This window comes from Sander lucioperca, chromosome 12, assembly GCF_008315115.2.
Source record: "Sander lucioperca isolate FBNREF2018 chromosome 12, SLUC_FBN_1.2, whole genome shotgun sequence".
In the NCBI taxonomy this organism is placed as follows: Eukaryota; Metazoa; Chordata; class Actinopteri; order Perciformes; family Percidae; genus Sander; species Sander lucioperca.
The window spans coordinates 35,833,663-35,847,299 of record NC_050184.1 but is presented as its reverse complement, the minus strand read 5'-3'; the positions used below and the strand labels follow the sequence as shown (position 1 = coordinate 35,847,299).

Here is a 13,637-nt window from a genome sequence, read left to right as displayed (position 1 = left end):
ATAACATCTTCCCCAAGGTCTTATAAAGCTAACAATGGTGTCCAATTTCAATGTAATGCATTTTTTGTGAATTTCAGAAGTCTAAGAGGAGGCTAGCTAGCTCTCATTGATAGAGCTCCATCCAGCCGCAGGCTTTATCAATGAAACTCGCGGACAAGAGGTGTTTATTTCCCCGATCGATTGTTTAAATAACTCAACACACATATCCATTATAAGATTAACTGGAACTTGTGGTGAGAGATTGCTGGCGTGACAAGCTCGCTGATCGCGCTCTCACTCACACACACCGGCCATTTAGCAGGAAGAGAGCAGCTGCAGGCCCTGGAGCTCTGTCAGGGCAGCGGCGTTTGGTTGTCCATTAACTCAAAAAACGGTGACTTTGCGCGGGTATGGAGTACCGTGGGCTGCCAGCCGTGACTGAGCTCCATCTACCTCCCAGCAGGACGGGGTCTGTGAAGGAAGGCAGGCCGGGTGGCGAGGCAGCAACACAGGCAGCACCAGCTGCTGAACTCCGACACACAGTCGGACAAAATTTGCAATTAGCCATCAATTTTCGTAAAACGGCACATATTTGACCTCTACATAGTTGATTTCTCGCATAAAAAAGTCTCAGAAGTGAATTTAGTGGTAAAATAGCAGATGAACAATGTATACAATTTCTGAGATCTGTGCGACCCAGATTCAGAAGACTACCTGATCTCAGGTCAGTAGTGTAGCCAATGTAAATGTTGGGGCGTGACAAAGATAGAGACTAGAGCCAAAAAAGGAGGAGCTGACATCAACTCGGTGGTTCGTTGAGATTTGTCCGTTTTCAGATGCAGTTTCAAATTGTGAGATTTGCAGAGGAAAGGGGTGTCAATGGGATTTTGAGGTTCTATGTATGTCCTAGTTACCCACTAAACTGTCGTTATTCAACTATGACATGAATGAAGTTAACTGTTCACACAAAACAGTAACGTGAGCTATTTAAATGAGCTGGATACATGGTTAAACCTCATTAGCTCTTAGCAGTGTATCGCTGTGTGTACTTTGTCCGTAGTTAGAGAGTAAATGGTAAAAGTAGTTTCATCATCGTACTTACCCAAGTTGGTTCTCTTCAAGGCGTCTCTCTCTGAAACTGTCATTATGAGAGGAGAGGTTATCATTTTTCTCAACAGAATCAGAGTAGTGGTAATTTGTTTAGTTTCATTTTTTGAAGACAAACTTCTTGTATTTTATAAGAAACAAGAGCCAGGCGTGTCAATGACACATCTGGATGTTTTAGGGATTTAATGATGCTGACTTAAAAGAAACTTTAGGACAATCATAATATTTACCGGGCACTTTCCATGTAAAATGATAACTTGCATTTGCCCATTATTAGACTACCGCCCTTTTGGTTCCAAACTGTTATTATTGAATCATCATCATACTTACCTGAGTTATTCAGCTTCCTCTTCAGGTCATCTCTCTCCTCAGTCAGGTTTTTGCAACTAGCCTTCTAAACAAGGCCCGGAATCCATCCTGACTCTCTCCACACCCCCCTCTGGCTCCTCATGCCACTGTACCTACTCTGCTGTAGCGTCCCTTTTCACTACTGTTTAACTTATTTTTACTATTTATTAAATTTATTTTATCGTTATTAATACGTACTGTGTATATGTTTATACTTATATTGTTTATATCTTTTATCCTTCTTATATTTGTATGTGTGACATGCTCCAACAACACCATGACAAATTCCTCGTATGTGCAACGTACTTGGCAATAAAGCCCTTTCTGATTCTGATTCTGATTCTGATTCTGATCTACACTTAATACACTTCTTTAATCTGCACAGTAGCCAGTTGCACTTCATAGTCTAAATGATCTGATTAATTCAAAGCACCAACAGTGGAGATCATATCAATCCTAGTGTCACATTGCCAGACCTATCTCTACAGCTCTGTGGAGGAAGGTCTGGCCCCTCCACACATACACTACACATAGGAAAAACACGGTCAGGGGTTGTTTGCATTTCTTTAAACCAATCACAATCGCCTTGGGCGGCGCTAACTCTGGAGGCAGCGATGTGGCTCTGCAAAATCATCTCGGGAAGGAACTTGTTTTGGTGAACATTTATATATTAAGGTAACTGTTGACATGAAGCAGTGGCAAATCCCCGATAATCACTCCCAAAACGTCTCAGTTAGAGAGTAAATGCCCAGTCCATGACTAAAGAGACAGTTCACTTTAACACATCATTTACATAATCCATTCATCTATCAATTATAGGTAGTTAGTTTAAAGTAACACTAGAGAACTTTTCCCGCTTCGGTCCCCCTACAGGTTGGAAGCAGAATTGTCCATTACATTATATCATGCAAGTTTGCCAGATTGGGTAGCGAGAGCTGTAGTTCCAATGAGACAACCTGTAGGGGGACCGAAGCGGGAAAAGTTCTCTAGTGTTGCTTTAATACTTGTTAACAGTTACCTTTTACTGGTTCAAATATGCCCCTTTGTCATCTAGCATCCTGTGACCCATTTCGTGCTGGACTCAAAGTTTACTGGCTGACAAATGTGACTGGTTAATTCTTTAAATTCTCTTTATTCATTTCCTGGCCACTTGGGGACGGAAGACTTCTGGAACACGATAACACACACAACCATGACTTTGTGAAGTTGTTATTGGCTGATGTGTTAGCAAAACAATTTCCTTTATAGATATGCAACAGACACAGAGCTTCATAAACATTGATGTAGAGTAATATATCTGTCCACATGATGAATCAAAGTCCCTGTTATCCACTCTTCTTGTAGCTTTTTTCTGCTCCTGTTTGCCACTTCAGTGTTCTGCCTGAGAAATCATCTCATCAGTCCTCACTGACAGGATTTAACTGGGATATTTCACGTTATATTTAACACACGTAACACCTATATTTACCTTGCTTGGACTTACTGTATACCCCTTAAGATCTAAACCCTGATTATTGGAGTAGTTTCATCATCGTACTTACCAACGTTGGTTCTCTTAAACTCGTCTCTCTCTGAAACTGTCATTATGAGAGGAGAGGTTATCATTACTTTCAACAGAATAGTAGTTTGTTTAGTTTAACTTTGGGAAGACAAACTTCTTGTATTCTCTAAGAAACAAAGAGCCAAGGTGGTGTCAATGACACATCTGGATGTTGGCTGTATCATATGAGGGACCACAGACTTTAGTGTTTAAGGGTTTAATTTTATTTTAATAACCAAGAACACAAATCAGGAACTCCAAATAATAATGTCTGATCTTCTTCTACAGCGTCACAAACAACTTTAATCTTTTGTTACTTAATGATGCTGACTTGGAAAGAAACTTTAAGACAATGGTATTTAACTAGGAACTTTACAGGTACATTTGCCCAATATTGGACTCTCAGTCTCTCTTCAGTTGGATTATGTGATTAAAGAGATCAATAAATGTAAAACAACATTTCCAATATGGAGTTTCTTGAAAAAAAATAGTAAATTATCTTTCAAGACTAAAAATGATTACAATGTTTACTGTAAGAATACGGTGAGTGTTGTAAAGGATATTATTTTAAAATAAAAAATTAAATTATGATTATGACATTATATGATTATCAATTTCAGGTCATATTGTCCAACCCTACTGCACAGTGATAATAATATGTTTCTAAATGCTCTTAGAGCAAGTGATTGCCATAATTTGTAAGAGAATGACTTTACTGGAACTGAGGTGGTTTCCGTTTTAACTTTCCTGTTACAGAAGTGAGATGCTAAATTAGTAACAAATTCAGAATACTCACAGAGAGAAAGAAGAAGGAAAATGATGAGAGCAGCTTGTAGCACACACAGGAGTCCAAGGATCACAGCAGCCAGCCTGTACCGTTTTATACCTGTATGTAGAACACACACGCATACACACACACACACACACACAATCAGATAAAACTTTTTCAGTTACATAACTAACCCTAACCCTAACCCTTACATTCATTTTGTGGAGACCTAATATAACCTAACCCATCAAGCCACTTTACTAATGGTTCTGCTATAATCATATGACTTAAAGTCTCTAAACATCTGATTAATATAGCATGTATAACTGATATATATAAAGATATGAAGTGTGAGTATTTATAAGGAAACATACGCACATGGTAAAATTGGAAGAAAAAAAACTGTTGATACCACAGATTCACATTTGAGACAAAACTGTTGCAGGGAAAAGTTTCAGCAGTCTGAACCGGCCCGTCTCAGCTCCACTCAAACAGCTGGTGGTGTCGCTGGGACTCAGTTTGTAATGTTGCCAGAGGCTGGTTTTAGAACGTATTTCTGGGTTTATTAAAGGACAATTCCGGCGCAAAATGAACCTAGGGGTTAATAACATGTGTACCGAGTCGATCGTTCTCTGGGTCATGTTTTCATGCTAATCGATTGTGTCTCTAGCTTTAAACAAGCTACCGCAAAACCGGTGGTTAGCTGCTAACGCTAGCTTTCGGGGCACTTGGTAAATCACTATTTTATATCACTAACAAGGCTCAAAATAGCACCACACTTAAATGGTAGCATAATGAGGGTCCCTACATGCAAACTGAAGCATTGAGAACTTGTACAAAAAGTGTCCTTATGACATAAGGAGCAAGGTTACCTCCCCTTTCTCTGCTTTGCCCGCCCAGAGAATTTAGCCCACTCATGAGAAAGAGAGAGACATCATGGCTTTCAAATGAGCAAAGTGGCAGTTGGTCAAGGCCCCCCCCCCCCTCTCCTCCTCAATAGCTATAGACAGACTTGGCACATACTAAGGAAAGCTCATTGTGGGACTGGCTGTAGTGGCTGTAATTCTGCACCAAGGCTGAATTTCAGGAAAGAGACTTCAGATACAGTATTAGGGGACCACTAAGGCCTATATAAAAGAGACTTCAGATACAGTATTAGGGGACCACTAAGGCCTGTATAAAAGAGACTTCAGATACAGTATTAGGGGACCACTAAGGTCTAAATAAAAGAGACTTCAGATACAGTATTAGGGGACCACTAAGGTCTATATAAAGAGACTTCAGATACAGTATTAGGGGACCACTAAGGCCTGTATAAAAGAGACTTCAGATACAGTATTAGGGGACCACTAAGGTCTAAATAAAAGAGACTTCAGATACAGTATTAGGGGACCACTAAGGTCTAAATAAAAGAGACTTCAGATACAGTATTAGGGGACCACTAAGGTCTATATAAAGAGACTTCAGATACAGTATTAGGGGACCACTAAGGTCTATATAAAAGAGACTTCAGATACAGTATTAGGGGACCACTAAGGTCTATATAAAAGAGACTTCAGATACAGTATTAGGGGACCACTAAGGCCTGTATAAAAGAGACTTCAGATACAGTATTAGGGGACCACTAAGGTCTATATAAAAGAGACTTCAGATACAGTATTAGGGGACCACTAAGGTCTATATAAAAGAGACTTCAGATACAGTATTAGGGGACCACTAAGGCCTATATAAAAGAGACTTCAGATACAGTATTAGGGGACCACTAAGGTCTAAATAAAAGAGACTTCAGATACAGTATTAGGGGACCACTAAGGTCTATATAAAAGAGACTTCAGATACAGTATTAGAGGACCACTAAGGTCTATATAAAGAGACTTCAGATACAGTATTAGAGGACCACTAAGGTCTATATAAAAGAGACTTCAGATACAGTATTAGAGGACCACTAAGGTCTATATAAAGAGACTTCAGATACAGTATTAGGGGACCACTAAGGTCTATATAAAAGAGACTTCAGATACAGTATTAGGGGACCACTAAGGCCTATATAAAAGCATCATGTCATGGGACCTTTAATGGATAGGACAGCTAGATATGAAAGGTGAGAGAGAGGGGGAAGACATGCAGGAAATTGTCACAGGTCAGACTAGAACCCTAGACCTTCTGCGTCGAGGAGTAAACCTATATGTGCGCCTGCTCTACCAACTGAGCTAACCCGGCCACGCTTGTAAAACCTCTTTAGGGACCGTTCGGTATTCATGGAATGGACCACCGGAGGAAAATAGGGGAGAGTCATGTCTTTTTATTCTTTGTTGAGGGGAGGGTCACCCAACATTTTTTAGTGTAGGGGGGGGGGGGTCACACAACTTTTTAATTCATGAAACAGCAAAATTTCAAAGTGGCTTGTTTGGTGCATATTTTTCCATGTAGCTCTCAGTCTCGGCCCCCGCTACCAGATGGGTCTGACCCATGAGTTTGCTGGGGGGGCAGAGGGAGCACTGCTCCCCTGGTGGCTGAAATGGGTAATTGCATTGTTTAAAAAATGAGTGGAATAATTATGTTTGGCATGACCAGATATTTTATAAATATTTTAAATAACAGAAAACAACTAAATGGTGGTAGGTAATACATCAGATTTCATATACTGCTTTAGTAAAAAAAATATAACCTGGCTGACGATGGGAGCAGCAGGACGCAAAAAACTAAAGTTACTGTTGCACTAGTCTGGACATCTTGCCGTGCCAACCTTGCAATAAAGGTTTCCTAAATGCCATGTATATAAATGTGATGTCAGCTTACTAATTGATTGCGGATTTTGTGTAGATTTGGACTTTTATACGTTTATTCCACTTTGTTTAAACGGTGAAATTCACCTCGTTCACCTGTTTGGAGCTGGCTGGTGAATGTGACGCGCATAGGCCTTGCTGGATACACCGTATCATTTACCTTTTTGTGGATCTACTGATCGCTGTGGATTACGTTTTTTTTGTGTCATTGGATTACGGCAAAATACAGATCTTTTTTCTTAACGTGTCTTAACGTTTTATGGTGTGACTGCGCTTGGTTTCTGCGTTTGGAGAGGCATCTCAACAGACTGGAGGTCGAACACTGATTGTTCACTGTTACATTTTAGTGGAATTTAAGTGTCGGGGCAGTTTGCCACCGTCTGTCTATTGCTTTCCAAGACAGCCGTGCGATTGGATTTCATGAGGGAGAACTGTTAAATTGTTACAATGTAATTTAAAATCTGCTTTAAAAATAAACATATATGTTTTGGATAATTTTTTGAATAATGTTAAGCTTCGGCAGCTTTACCTATATAGCTAAAATATACAATGACTGAGGAAGCCTAGTGACGAGTCCATAGCAACCAGTTTGTGTGTTAAATTAATTATCCAGTGTTCTTTGCTGAATGGTCTCAATGTTTTAACTTGGTATTTGAAGTAATGCAGTAATGCAGGAAGTGTGCATTTAGTTTCCATGCTTATTGTGTTTCCACAACAATGTTAGTGAGTAAATCTACTGAAATGGCCACCACACCATAACAGAGGAGTGGGATGTGTAAGATGAGAAGGCAGAGGTTAAATCATGTAAGTTATGGCTGTAAAAAAAAATAAAGGGCATTTGCACATCTTTCCCAAGTGCTAACCAGTACGGAAGGCATCCATAAATTGATGGGGAGGGTTATGCCTCTTTTCACAATCATTTTGGAGGATCATAGAATTTTTTCTTCTGGCAAAGGGAGGGTCAAGTCTAATTTTACTAAAGATCCCAAAACTCCTCTGGTGGCACTTTATATAAATAACGAACAGTCCCTTAAAAGACCACAAACAGCTCTTTATTTACATGGAGTCTGTTGGGTTTAGTGGACGCAATTCCGCGGATGTTTTTATGTTAATAAAAGGATCTTACTCTTTAACAGAAAGGTCGACCTCCTTAGAAATCCTTTCCATAACGCTGTCAGACACTTAGAATAATAATCTGAGCCTGTCAACGGCAAAACGAGCACTTTTGTGAATGTAAAGAAGGTACAATTGCCCTATAACTTTGTAGCTTGTTTCGCTGATAACAGCTGGCTCTTATCTTTAGCTCTAACGTTGTTATTAAATGAGTTGTGTGCGTCTTTATGCACGGTGGGTAGCCTTTATTTTGATTAAGACACATAGCAGTTGCTGTTGATAGTCTAACATTAATAACACGTGGCCACGACTCATTTATCTCGTTCCCAGGCATTAATAACGCATGGCCACGCAATCATATTTTTTTTGATCTGTGATCCTTTGATCCTTGAGATTACTGTTAACATTGTTGCATTTTAAAACTGAACCTTATAATGGTGAAACCATAAGAATTTCTTCCTCACCGGGCTCTGCAGCAGCCACTTTCCTGTCTTCATCAGAGCAGATCTTTGATTCAACCCTCTTGGCTGAGGGGTCAGGGACGTTTCCATATAGATGATCCTCTTTATGGCAAACCATCTCCATATTTTAGCCACTGGAGAGTGATGAAGGTGTTGGTCAAACTGTTCTCTTTAAATGATGCTGATCTCTGATCAGATACTTCCTTTATGTTTCTCTCTGCTTACACAGCAACTCTCTCTCTCTCTCTCTCTCTCTCTCTCTCTCTCTCTCTCTCTCTCTCTCTCTCTCTCTCTCTCTTCTTCTTCCTCATTTTTTCAGTTCCTTTATCACTCAACTTATAACTTGAATTTATGACTGCCAGAGGTTGGCACTGGTCCTCCCTGAAATATGACATACTTTTCTATTAAATATATAAAAAACGCTGTATCCATCTGCACACAGTGGTTTGGCTGGATTGTAATTATGTTAAATCAGAAACAATGGCGATGAGGAAGATTGTCTCCGCTGAAGTTCATAACTACCTGACAATGGACAGGGCATTAACCAGCGTAAACCATGGTAACTTGCCAAAACAACATATATATATATATAGAGAGAGAGATTTTTTGGGCATTTTAGGCCTTTATTATACAGGACAGCTGAATATTGAAAGGGAAAAGAAGGATGGAATCGAATCCGTGACTGCTGCGTCAAGGCCTGAGCCTTAGTACATGGGGTGCATGCTCAACCAGACTAGCAACGGGATATATTTATAGTCCGCTCAGCTCAGACGAGCCAGGGAGCTAACGCTATGCTAGCAAGATTTAAAGTCAATAACATCGTGCACGGTTGGCGATCAGTAAATATAATTTGACAGTATGTTTAACAATAAGACAAGCTAGCTATCAGCTATGGCATTGTCCCAAAAACAATATAACGATTTTCAGGAGCAATTATCCGCCATGTCTACTGTTGGCCGCAGCCTGAAGTAACAACCTGAACAGGGAACGGGGTGTGAGATAACGTTTTTCGCTGTGAAACAAAGTCAGTTCAGAGTGTAACTGACTTCCTGCAGATGTGTGTCAGCGCCATCCTGTGGTGTTCAGAGGACGCTCTTTTCGCTTGGATGTCCGTTACCTTCCTCTTCCTTTGTGTTGGCGTTCTAACCTCTGGTGGATTTCTGAGGACTATGATTAACTGCTCCTCAGATCTCTGCAGGGTAAATCCAGACAGCTAGCTAGACTATCTGTCCAATCTCAGTTTAGATTTGCGCCACCCATGACAATTGTGATTGGTTTGGACTAGCCAGACCCTCCTCCGCAGCGCTGTGGAAGAAGGTCTGGCAATGCCAGACTACACTCAGTGTTGAAAATAACAGATTCACATTTTCCTTCTCTTTTAATGTAGCACATTCATTTAGACATTTAGGCAGACAGTCAGTTTCACCAGAACTCCTTTAGTAGGTAGTAGTAGGTAGTAGTAGGTGTCCTATAACACTTTTTTTATGGACACTCTGCAGCCAATCAGAATCAAGTATTCACCCAGACCATGGTTTAATGTTTTATAATCCCTAAGCCTCTAATATGACCACCACCTTCTATAACTACATCACACACCACACCCACATTCAGTCTCTGTTGGTAGATTGTGATGCATAAATAACTTTCACAAACTGACATTATACTTTAGAGCTGCATTTGTATGAACATTTGTACAAAAACAGTACCATTCTTTTCCCTTCCATGTCAGGTAAGCTAAGCTGTACATACTGTTTCAGAGCAGCCACACTCAACAATAAGGTGTGAAATGTTGACCCTTTTCAGCTGTGTCAACTTCTCGTTTTTGAAAATGTGTTTCAAGAGTTTCCTCTTTGTCAAATAGTAATGCTTTGTTTCAAACTTTGACCATGGCAGGGTACCGGAGAAGTGAAGGAAATATGAACAGACCTGGTAAAAATGGATCTCAGTTTGATCTGCATCTGTATGGTTAGCTGCATCAAAAGTAATCATGGGAAAAATGCACTTTTCCAAATTGATGCCTGCCAATGGCCCCTCACCACCAAGTGACTCTGCATGAAGTAACACTTATGACAGGACACGCTACACTATGGGGGACGGTATCAATCAATCAAATTTATTTTAAGTGTAAACTGACCATTACGCATGGTCTCAATGCATTTTCCAATTAAATAATGCACAACAACAAAACATAGACGAGATCCCGCACAGGGCACGACATCTATTGCCGGAAGAGCCTACCGGTAAAGTAGGAGGAGCTACAACTAATGGAGGAGAATCGGAGAGAATGCCTCGTTTTATGAGTACAGACAGGGTTCGAATTACGTGGGAGCCTGTGGGAGCTGAGCTCCCATAGAGAGAGGATGAGCTCCCATGAAAGCAGTAAAATCATACACCTGTGGGGGTCTCTAAAAATCATCAGCACCACTATTTAAATCACAAATAAAGCACTTTTCCCAAACACACGGAGCTCTGAAGCAGACCTGTGCGTCGCTTAGTGTCCACTCTCGCTGTAAAAATAGAGATGAGCAATGCGCCTTCCGTTGCATAGTCTGTGCAGCTTCACGTTTATAAAGGACGTGCTCTGCTGTCAACATGCTGCAGCAGATGTGTCACGTTTGAGCTCCATGTATTTCTGCCGTAGTTTCAGTTTCCCACCTCCGATGTAGAGCAGCGTACAGCCACTTCTCTAAACTTTGTCTCATTCAGAGACCAGAGTCTCAAACGGGGCTCTGAGTCTGTCAGGAGGTCTGAGATCTACCGTATCAGCAGAGCAATCATGTACTGCACAGCAGGCTATGGTGCAGGTAGATTATTTTCTGAAATATAGTGACTTTATTCTTGTAATAGCCTATTATCACTTTATTTTTCTCAAAATATCACGACTCCTCCAAAACACAGAGAGCACAGATGGGATATATTTTGAATGTGCACAAAGTTTTAGACATGAGTAGAAATCTTGCTCAAACACATCTGAAATATTACAGTCCAGGGCTTTATTAATAAATTAAAATGTATTCATATATCATTGAGGTGAATAATTGTCATATGCACATTTAAGGAGGTTACTTCCTCAACAAAAGACGCAAAAGAGGAGGGAGGAGTAAATTATAGGCTACATGTGTGCTGACTCAGATATAATTAGAAAAGTCGATCTACAGGAGAATAAATAGATGAAAGCAATGCAGAATGCCTGAGAGCCTTATTGTAATATATTCCATTATGTTTTTATATTTGGATTGTAATCTATGTTTCCCTTTACATAAAGATATTTCCAGCATACATTGATTCAGAAAAGGTAAATATGTGAATAAAAATTCACCAGAATGCAGGAAATGAAATGTTTAATGCTCCAAATTTGCTACTCATAGACTACTTTTTTTTTTTTTTTTTTAAAGAGACCCCCACAAAGATGAAATCATAATCCGAACCCTGAGTACAGAACCTATTTGTACTACTGTAGAAGTTTGGTACCATTCCAGGCATTATTAGTGGGGTAATTTACAAGATACACAGTTGGTTCCATTAGCGCCTGCACTAAGCCATTCGGCTGATAGCACAAACTAGCCCAATGTTCGACCAAGGGAAAAAAGCTTATGGGGGGTTGTTTGGCTCGAGGTGATGGTGCAAAGGACCCTAGGGTGAAATTACTCCGAACCATCACTTTAGAGATTGGCCTGTAATTGTTAACAACTTGTGAGTCAGTATTTGTTTTTTTAAGCAGCGGTTTAATAACAACGGTTTTAAAAGCTGAGGGCACAGAACCCACGCAAAGCATAGTACATACTAGTTATATTCAGAATATATCTACTTAAAACAGGAAACAGCTCTTTAAAAGGTTAGACGGTAATGGATCTATTATGCAGGTTGTAGATTTAGAGGCAGTTACCAGACTGGCAAGGACCTCAGGGAAAATGGTTTGGAACCGTGAGAGATTGCAGTTGGTCTGGGTCGCAGTGTCAGGATCCACCAAAATACTGGAGAATTTGTAGCCTGGATTCTGAGATGAGTATGGGCCAGTGAAATTAGTGAAATAGTGTGCTTTCAGGGGTCTGAAGGTAGTGATTGCAAGAATGGATTGATGAGTTTTAATAACCATGGCTAAGTATTTGAAAGAAATCTCCGAAAAGTGCATTTAGTTCAGGTGAACTAGTTTGAATGTATAGTTGCAATATCACCTCCCTTATTTCCTTCTCTAGCAGAGAATAAGAAGCTGTTGTCCAGAGGAAAAGCCTCAATAAGTGTTGCTGAGGCACTGGATGAGATCAAACATTCAGTGAGGAATACGAACCGTAGTCTATACTGAGAAATAAAATCATGAATGTAGAGACTCTTACTAGAGAATGATCTAATGTTTAATAACTTAAATTTGACTACATTTAATCACCAGAGGAGGACATGAGAGAATGTAATGTGTCCGGTTTTGACATTGTCTGTTGGCGAGGAACAGCAGTTAGGTTTGATAGTTGTGTGCAAACTGAGTTGAGTACACCCAGGTGAACTCTGAGACAAGCAGGAGACATCACTTACCATGCACTCCTTAACTTTAAATGTGCAACATCTCTAAAACAATCATTACTTGCTGAGCAACACATAGTATTTACTTTTTAAATTGACTGATGAATGCATGTGTCACAGTAAAGGAGGAAGTATATCTACATCTGTATCTCTGTGGTTTAACACTGACCAATTCTTCTTCTTTGTGTTTTATCATTTCTGCTTTTTGCTCTGTGTATGTGGTATGTGGTTATTGCTGAAATGCGCTGTATGTAATCAGACTGAGTAAGAGAAAACTATCTCTAAATTACAAGAAATGTTTTTAGTAGATTATTTCTTTGTTGCTTCTTAGCAATAAATCATATACCATTGGAAAGCCTGATTATTTCCCTTTTAAATGGTACCACATTTGTAAGGAACATGCATTCGTGGGATGAAAGGCAGAGCTGAGTATGTGAGTTGCGCCCATGAAAAAATTGCCAAATCTTCTCTTACAATGCTAAACATCATAATCTACCAATGATACTGCCTTTGTTTAATTCATTGCACTGCACTATATTGGGAATTTCATTCTTTTATTCCTGTATTTAATCTGTTTTTGATTAACTGTTAATTTTGTATGAATTGCTTTTAATTTTGTATTAACTATTTTTAATTTTGTATTAACTTGTGTGGTGGAAGTATTTCGATGCAGCAGATGTAGATGTTTTAAAATAGGAAGGTGAAACAAAATAAGGACAGTCGAAGACTAAACCAAGTTAGGTTTTTGTATTTTATTAAGTATATTTGCAAATATAGGAGGAACACGATTTCACAAAAGGCACAGCAGCCCCGTGTGGAAAAGTGTCTTCAATGAGTGAACAGAAACACTGAGCTTGTATACACAACAAGGAAATGGGAGCGATAACCACACATGTTCTGGTCTAAACATGACTTGGCATTTCTTCCAGGCATATCTGGACACAAGAGACAATCAAATAGACCCTGGAGCACTCTTCCCTCTTGCCCTACTTTCACCCTGGGGTCACATACCCCGTACA

The 13,637-nt window shown here is 39.8% G+C and overlaps 1 long non-coding RNA gene across 1 annotated transcript in view; it reads right to left on the bottom strand.

The window, feature by feature from the left end:
• Positions 1–8,349, bottom strand: part of LOC118496407 — a 13,491-nt gene extending 5,142 nt beyond the window's left edge. The window contains exons 1-3 of the long non-coding RNA XR_004898975.1: positions 8,107–8,349; positions 3,771–3,860; positions 2,976–3,011 (exon numbers count right to left, since the gene is read on the bottom strand). This is a non-coding gene — a long non-coding RNA (uncharacterized LOC118496407). The remainder of the gene's footprint in view (positions 1–2,975; positions 3,012–3,770; positions 3,861–8,106) is intronic.
• Positions 8,350–13,637: the final 5,288 nt, after the last annotated feature.